Source organism: Arachis stenosperma, chromosome 4 (assembly GCF_014773155.1).
Source record: "Arachis stenosperma cultivar V10309 chromosome 4, arast.V10309.gnm1.PFL2, whole genome shotgun sequence".
NCBI classification, from domain to species: Eukaryota; Viridiplantae; Streptophyta; class Magnoliopsida; order Fabales; family Fabaceae; genus Arachis; species Arachis stenosperma.
Window position 1 is genome coordinate 70,589,402 of NC_080380.1, and position 9,297 is coordinate 70,598,698.

General features: G+C 38.7%; 1 non-coding gene across 1 annotated transcript; it reads left to right on the forward strand.

Annotated features, from left to right (window-relative positions):
• Window positions 1-8,918: 8,918 nt before the first annotated feature.
• On the forward strand, window positions 8,919-9,026 carry LOC130977673 (small nucleolar RNA R71). The gene has a single exon (XR_009085356.1). It is a non-coding gene; the product is annotated as a small nucleolar RNA R71 (small nucleolar RNA).
• The last annotated feature ends 271 nt before the right edge of the window (window positions 9,027-9,297 follow it).

The following is a 9,297-nucleotide window of genomic DNA, read 5'->3' on the forward strand; positions in this document are numbered from 1 at the left end:
AACACAAGGTAGTCCCCATTCAATTGAAGGACTAGCTCACCTCTGTTGACATCTATCACAGCTCCTGCTGTGGCTAGGAAAGGTCTTCCTAGGATGATGCATTCATCATCTTCTTTCCTAGTGTCTAAGATTATGAAATCAGTAGGGATGTAAAGGCCTTCAACCTTTACTAGCACGTCCTCTACTATTCCATAGGCTTGTCTCAATGACTTGTCTGCCAGTTGTAATGAGAACAAGGCAGGTTGTACCTCAATGATCCCCAGCTTCTCCATTACAGAGAGTGGCATAAGATTTATCCCTGACCCCAGGTCACATAGAGCTTTTTCAAAGCTCATGGTGCCAATGGTACAAGGTATTGAGAACTTGCCGGGATCTTGCTTCTTTTGAGGTAGAGTTCTCTGAATCCAAGTATCTAGTTCACTAATGAGCAAGGGAGGTTCACTTTCCCAAGTCTCATTACCAAACAATTTGGCATTCAGCTTCATGATAGCTCCTAAATATTGAGCAACTTGCTCTCCAATTACATCTTCATCCTCTTCAGAGGATGAATAGTCTTCAGAGCTCATGAATGGCAGAAGGAGATTCAATGGAATCTCTATGGTCTCTAGATGAGCCTCAGATTCCTCAGGATCCTTAATAGGAAACTCCTTCTTGCTTGAGGGGCGTCCCAGGAGGTCTTCCTCACTAGGATTTTCGTCCTCCTCCTCCCTTGTGCATTCGGCCATATTGATCAAATCAATGGCCTTGCACTCTCCTTTTGGATTCTCTTCTGTGTTGCTTGGGAGAGTACTGGGAGGAGTTTCAATGACTTTCTTACTCAGCTGGCCCACTTGTGCTTCCAAATTTCTAATGGAGGATCTTGTTTCATTCATGAAACTAAAAGTGGCCTTTGACAGATCAGAGACTACATTGGCTAAATTAGAAGTGTTTTGTTCAGAACTCTCTGTCTGTTGCTGAGAAGATGATGGATATGGCTTACTATTGCCCAGCCTATTACGTCCACCATTATTAAAACCCTGTTGAGGTTTTTGTTGATCCTTCCATGAGAAATTTGGATGATTTCTCCATGATGAGTTATAGGTGTTTCCATAAGGTTCACCCATGTAATTAACCTCTGCCATGGCAGGGTTCTCAGGATCATAAGCTTCTTCAGAAGCTGCCTCTCTGGTACTGTTGGATGCATGTTGCAATCCATTCAGATTTTGAGAGATCATGTTGACCTGTTGAGTCAACACTTTGTTCTGTGCCAGTATGGCATTCAGAGCATCAATTTCAAGAACTCCTTTTTTCTAAGGTATCCCATTATTCACGGAATTCCTCTCAGAGGTGTACATGAACTGGTTGTTTGCAACCATGTCAATGAGTTCCTGAGCCTCTTCAGGCGTTTTCTTCAGGTGAATAGATCCACCTGCAGAATGGTCCAATGACATTTTCGAAAATTCAGAGAGACCATAATAGAATATATCTAATATGGTCCATTCTGAAAACATGTCAGATGAACATCTTTTGGTCAGCTGCTTGTATCTTTCCCAAGCTTCATAGAGGGATTCACCATCTTTTTGTTTGAAAGTTTGAACATCCACTCTCAGCTTGCTCAGCTTTTGAGGAGGAAAGAATTTATCCAAGAAGGCAGTGACCAGCTTATCCCATGAGTCCAGGCTATCCTTGGGTTGTGAATCCAACCATATTCTAGCTCTGTCTCTTACAGCAAAAGGGAAAAGCATGAGTCTGTAGACTTCAGGATCAACTCCATTTGTCTTTACAGTCTCACAGATCTGCAAGAACTCAGTTAAAAACTGATAAGGATCTTCAGATGGAAGTCCATAAAACTTGCAGTTTTGTTGCATTAAGGCAACTAGTTGAGGCTTAAGCTCAAAGTTATTGGCTCCAATGGCAGGAATGGAGATGCTTCTTCCATCAAACTTGGACGTTGGCTTTGTGAAGTCACCAAGCATTCTCCTTGCATTATTATTATTATTTTCGGCTGCCATCTCTCTCTCTTGTTCGAAAATTTCTAAAAGGTTGCTTCTGGATTGTTGTAGTTTAGCTTCTCTTAATTTTCTCTTCAGAGTCCTTTCAGGTTCTGGATCAATTTCAACAAGAGTGCCTTTATCCCTGTTCCTGCTCATATGAAAGAGAAGAAAACAAGAAAAGAAGAGGAATCCTCTATGTCACAGTATAGAGATTCCTTTATGTTAGTAGAAAAAGAAAAGGGTAGAAGAATGAAGAAGGTGAAGAGAAGTGTTAGTAATTAAATAATTAAATAGAAGAAGAAAGGAGAGAGGAGAAATTTCGAAAATAAATTTGAAAAAGGAGTTAGTATTTTTCGAAAATTAGAGATAAGTTGTAGTTAAAATTAAAACATGAAACAATTAATTAATTAAAAAGAATTTTTGAAAAAGGGAGAGATATTTTCGAAAATAAAAGAGGGAGAAGTAGTTAGGTGGTTTTGAAAAAGATAAGAAACAAACAAAAAGTTGGTTAGTTGATTGGAAAAGATTTGAAATCAAAATTGAAAAAGATAAGAAGATAATAAGTTAGATAAGATATTTTGAAATCAAATTTTGAAAAAGATAAAATTTTTGAAAAAGATTAAATAAAAGATAAAAAAGATTTAATTCAAAAATTTTGAAATTATTTACTTCACTAACAAGAAACTACAAGATAAGATTCTAGAACTTAAAGATTGAACCTTTCTTAACAAGAAAGTAACAAACTTCAAATTTTTGAACCAATCACATTAATTATTAGTGAATTTTCGAAAATATGATGTAAAGATAAGAAAAAGATTTTTGAAAAATAATTTTTAAAATTTTTCGAAAATAATAAAAAAAATGAAAAAGATATGATTTTTGAAAAAGATTTTGAAAAGATAAGATTTTTAAAATTGAAATTTTGACTTGACTTGTAAGAAACAACTAATTTTAAAAATTTTTGACCAAGTCAACCCAAAATTTCGAAATTTTGGAGGGAAATAAGGAGAAGATATTTTTTTATTTTTGAATTTTTAAAGATGAGAGAGAAAAACAACAAAAATACTTAATGCATGAAATTTTTAGATCAAAACAATGAATGCATGCAAGAATGCTATGAATATCAAGATGAACACCAAGAACACTTTGAAGATCATGATGAACATCAAGAACATAATTTTGAAAAATTTTTGATGCAAAGAAAACATGCAAGACACCAAACTTAGAAATCTTTAATGCATGGAAAATATGAATGCAAAAATGCACATGAAAAACAACAAACAACACAAAACAAGAAAACATCAAGATCAAACAAGAGGACTTATCAAGAACAACTTGAAGATCATGAAGAACACTATGAATGCATGGGATTTTCGAAAAAATGCAAGAAAATTTTTAAAGCATGCAATTGACACCAAACTTAAAAATTGACTCAAGACTCAAACAAGAGACACAAAATATTTTTGGATTTTATGATTTTCTAATTTTTTTGTATTTTTATTTATTTTTTTCGAAAATAATGTTAAGAAAACGAAAAATAAAAGAAAAGTTTTGAAAAAGATTTTTGAAAAGTAAATTACCTAATCTGAGCAACAAGATGAACCGTCAGTTGTCCATACTCGAACAATCCCCGGCAACGGCGCCAAAAACTTGGTGGACGAAATTGTGATCACATGCTCTTTGTACTTGTATGAATTTATTCAATAATTGTCTTTATTTGAATTCACAACTCCGTTCAACTAACCAGCAAGTGTACTGGGTCGTCCAAGTAATAAACCTTACGTGAGTAAGGGTCGATCCCACAGAGATTGTTGGTATGAAGCAAGCTATGGTTACCTTGTAAATCTCAGTTAGGCAGATTAAATTTGTTTATGGGTTTTCGAAAATAGAAATAAGAAAATAAATAATAAAAGGGATAGAATACTTATGCAGATTCATTGGTAGGAATTTCAGTTAAGTATATGAAGATGCTGTATGGCTCAAGGACGCCTGCTCTCCTATTGCTTCAACTCAATCCTTCTTACTCCTTTCCATGGCAAGCTGTGTATAGGGGTTCACCATCAGCGGTGGCTACTTTCAATCCTCTCGGGAAAATGGTCCTCTGCGGCTGTCACTCGCATGGCTAATCGTCTGGAGGCATCACCCATGGTTGATGGCTACATCCCATCCTCGCAGTGAAAACTACGCTCACGCACTCTGTCACAGCACGGCTAATCACTGGTTGGTTCCTGCTCCTACTGGAATAGAATCCCTTGATTCTTTTGCGTTGTCACTATGCCCAGCACTTGCAAGTTTGAAGCACGTCACAGTCATTCATTACCGGAATCCTACTCGGACACCACAGACAAGGTAAACTTTCCGGATTCCCAGGATCCTACTCGGAATACCACAGACAAGGTGAGACTTTCCGGATCCTCATAAATGCCGCCATCCATCTAGCTTATACCACGAAGATTCTATTGGGGAATCTAAGAGATACACATTCAAGCTCTGTTGCATGTAGAACGGAAGTGGTTGTCAATCACGTGCGTTCATAAGTGAGAATGATAATGAGGGTTACTTATCATCACATTCATCATGTTCTTGGGTGCGAATGAATATCTTGGAATAAGAATAAGATAGAATTGAATAAAAGAAAATAGAATTGCATTAACACTTGAGGTACAGCAGAGCTCCACACCCTTAATCTATGGTGTGCAGAAACTCCACCGTTGAAAATACATAAGTAGAAGGTCCAGGCATGGCCGAATGGCCAGCCCCCATGGTCTAAGAACTATGCATTCAAAGATGCTCTTCAGATCTAAAGTGATCAAAAGATATCCAATACATTAGTTAAATGTTCTATTTATAATAAACTAGCTCCTAGGGTTTACATGAGTAAGTAATTGATGCATAAATCCACTTCCGGGGCCCACTTGGTGTATGTTTGGGCTGAGCTTGATCAATCCACGAGCTGAAGCTTCTCTTGGAGTTGAACTCCGAGTTATGACGTGTTTTGGGCGTTCAACTCCGGATCATGACGTTTTTCTGGCGTTTAACTCCAGACAGCAGCATGTACTTGGCGTTCAACGCCAAGTTACGTCATCAATTTCCGAATAAAGTATGGACTATTATATATTGCTGGAAAGCCCTGGATGTCTACTTTCCAACGCCGTTGAGAGCGCGCCATTTGGAGTTCTGTAGCTCCAGAAAATCCATTTCGAGTGCAGGGAGGTCAGAATCCAACAGCATCAGCAGTCCTTTTGTCAGCCTTTTTCAGAGTTTTGCTCAAATCCCTCAATTTCAGTCAGAATTTACCTGAAATCACAGAAAAACACACAAACTCATAGTAAAGTCCAGAAATGTGAATTTAACATAAAAACTAAGGAAAACATCCCTAAAAGTAGCTTAAACTTACTAAAAACTACCTAAAAACAATGCTAAAAAGCGTATAAATTATCCGCTCATCAATATGTCACCTACGATCTCTTCCAATTCATCATTATCGGCGCCTTTATTTATTCTTTCTTGATAACCAAGCTCAACAAAACGTGGGGATTTCAATTGGAGAACTCTAGTGATTGCATTGGGGCTAAAATCCACCTCTATTCCTTTTACATAGCTCTTGAAGGTGGGGGCTGTGGTCTTATCTTCTCTAACCATATTTGCATAAAATTCCCTGATGAGGTTTGCATTTGCCCTTGCTTCTGGGTTAGTGAGCTTTTCCCAACCCCTCTTTTCAATCTTCTCCTGAATTTGTGGACACTCATCTTCATCGAACTGGAATGTTGATTCAGACAGTATCTTCTTGTCCTTTATTCGCTCGAACTCGAGCTCATGGAAAGCTATTTTGAATCTCCCGGTGTCGAAGGAGGGCTGCTCCATTGGCTCCTTTCCTCTTCGCCTCTTGAAGCTTGATGCTGCCATGAGTGAGAGTTGAATAGTAAAGGTCAGGGGGTTGAAGATGGAGTTCGGTTGGGTTGAGGTAGAATGAGTCTTGAAGGAATGTGTTTTGAGAAAAAGGAGAAGAGGTGAGTATATAAGGTGTATGTGAAGTATGTATAGCCTGAGAGAAAGAAGTGAGAAAAAAAATGGAGATACAGGGTGTGTACGGAAAGGTTGTGTGAAGGGGTTTATATAGAGGGATGGCAATTGTTGAAGGGTGTGGATTGATGGTGTTGTTTTGATAGTGGACGGTTGGGGTTTTGAGATTAAATTAGCACAAGGATCACCTCTTTTATGAGGGTCTTGGTTCGGTCTCCAAAGCCATCCACTCCCAATGTTGCATGTCAACACTTCCAAGGACATTCCCTATGAGGACAGGTGTGAAATTCCCTTGGTGTAGTGGCCGAATCCTTCTTCCTCAATTGTCCTATCAAGTACCATCAATGTCCTTTTTGATTCCCTGTACACGAAAAAGAGAGAATGTGAAAATTAATTGAAAATTTTGTGGGAAAATGTGTGAACTAATAAAATATTTCTTTTTCTTTTTCTTTTGTTTCTATATGACTAAATGCTTTCCATGAAAACAAATCAATCACACATTAAGCTTCCCATGCATGCACGTTGGTACACCAAACTTGTTTGTAATCACATGGTGCAACAAGTTTGGGGAATGAACTTTCCTCATAAGGTGTGTTCAAACCACACTTGGTGTGCTTAGAACACCAAACTTATCATGTACTATAAGTTACATGTAGAGGGGCTTTATGTTAGTTGTCAAGATTGATTTGAACTTCCATGGAAATTACCTTATTACTGTTATTAGAAATTTAAGAAAGGAGTTATAGAACATGGGTTGCCTCCCATGAAGCGCTTCTTTAATGTCATTAGCTTGACGATTGTCCCTTGTCAAGGTGGTTGATAGTGCTTGAAGTCCTCCCCTCTTGCAGTGAACCTATGTCCATTAGCCTTGTTGATAAGCTCCATATGTTCTAAGGACATGATTTTATTGATGGTATATACTGGGGGAAGCTGGGATAGAATAGTGGGGAGGTGAGGTGGTATAGATGGAAAGTATGTAGAAATCACTTCATCACCTGGTGAGAAATTTTTTGTAGGGATTTTCTTATTTCTCCATCCCCTTGGAACTTTCTTCTTTGTTTCCATTGATGTTGTCTTGTTTTCTATGGATTTTTTCTCTAGGGGATTCTTGTTATTGATCTTGCATGACTCTGGTGGTTCTGGTTCCCTTTGGATTACCTTTGAATGTTGTTCTTCTTGACTATATGGCTTCCCAACTAATGGGGCTTCTATTTGTATTGTCTCTGCTTCACTGCTTGTTTCTTGCATCAATGCTTCCTTGGTTGGCTCCTCCATCAACTCTCTGTTATCATGATCTGATTCTTGTGAGGGTTTGAAAACATTGAAAGTGAGCTGCTCATCATGTATTCTCAACACTAACTCTCCTCGTTCTACATCTATAAGTGCTCTAGCAGTGGCTAGGAAGGGTCTTCCCAAAATGATGGGGTAAATAGAATTCTCATCCATTTCCAGAACAACAAAATCTGTGGGAAGATAGTAGCTCCCAACCTTCACCAGCACATTTTCAACCACCCCTATTGCTTGTTTTTGAGTTTTGTCAGCCAATCTGATAATTACATCAGTAGGAGTTAGTTCATCGATTTGAAGCTTCTTCATGAGGGAGAGAGGCATTAGGTTGATGCTTGCTCCCAAGTCACAAAGCCCTTTGTCAATCATTGTTTCTCCTATGGCACAAGGAATGTGGAAACTCCCTGGATCTTCCTTCTTTGTGGGTGACCCTGGTTGAATGAGAGCACTACAATCTCTGTTCATCTTGATTGTTTGTCCACCCTTCAATGGACTTTTTCTAGCTAGTAGCTCCTTTATATACTTGATGTAGAAAGGCATATGTTGGAGGACTTTAATGAATGGTATATTTACATCTAGAGATGCAAATATATCAAGAAACCTTGAGTACATTCTCCCTGCTACACCACCTTTAAGCCTGTGGGGAAAAGGTGCATATGGGTTCAATACCTCCTTCTTTTTTAGCTCTTCCTTGGATGTAAGCTGAGTTGCACAGCTTCCTTCCTCTTGGCTTTCCTTTTGGTTATTTTGGAGGTGTTCTACTCCATTCAGACTCCCCTCATTACTTGTGGTTATCATTTTGCATTCTTCCCATCTCACTTTCTTTGTTTCTCCTCTTGGATTCTTCTTTGTATCAGTGGGAAATCCATCAGTGGGTTTGGGAATTTGTTGAGATAGGTACCCTACTTGGGACTCCAATCTCTTGATGTTTTCTCCTTGGTTCTTGATATTAGCTCGCACTTCTTCCTTAAATACTTTGTTGTCCTGGACTTCTCTGCATATGTTTTCAAGTAAAGCCTCAATCTTTGAAAGCCTATCATCTATTAATGATGGTGGGTTGAGATTAGGTGGTTGAGAAGGTTGGTTAGATGGATGTTGATAGTATCTCTGTGAGGTGTTTTGATGAGTAGCATTGTTGTTGGAATTGAAGTTGGGGCGTCTCTGATCTTGCCCTTGGTCTTGTTGATTTCCCTATCCAAAGTTGGGGTGATTTCTCCATCCAGAGTTGTAAGTTTTGGAGTATAGATCATGGACTTGTCTAGGTGAGTTTCCCACATAGTTGGCTTGCTCCCAGTCACCTTCTTCTCCTATGTTTACTCCTTCTTGAGCTGGTGATGAGGTGATGGCTGCTGCAACTTGGTTCTCTTCCACCTTCTTGGTAAGATCTGCTAGCTGCTTGGTGATCATCTTATTTTGGGCTAACAGTACATCCATGTGGTTCATCTCCATTACTCCTCTAGTGTTACTTCTTTCGGAGGCATAGAAGTAGTCATTCTCAGCAACTGTTTCAATGACATCTATGGCTTCTTCAATGGTTTTCTTCTTATTTAAAGAGCCTCCTGATGAATGATCCACAGCCTTCTTTGACTCATAGGAAAGACCTTCATAGAAAATGTGAAGTTGAACCCACTCATTAAACATCTCTGGTGGGCATCTCCTTGTTAAATCTTTGAATCTCTCCCATGCTTCATAAATTGTCTCACCATCTTGTTGTCTAAAAGTCTGCACCTCAGTTCTTAGCCTATTGATCCTTTGAGGGGGATAAAATCTTGCTAAAAACTTGTTCACCACTTCTTCCCAATTAGTTAAGCTTTCCTTTGGAAAGGATTCAAGCCATTTGGATGCCTTGTCCCTGAGTGAAAAAGGGAACAAGAGCAGCCTATAGACATCCGGGTGGACTCCATTGGACTTCACTGTGTCACAAATCCTCAAGAAGGTGGTCAAGTGTTGATTAGGATCTTCTTGAGCACCTCCTCCAAATGAGCAATTATTCTGCACAAGGGTGATGAGCTGA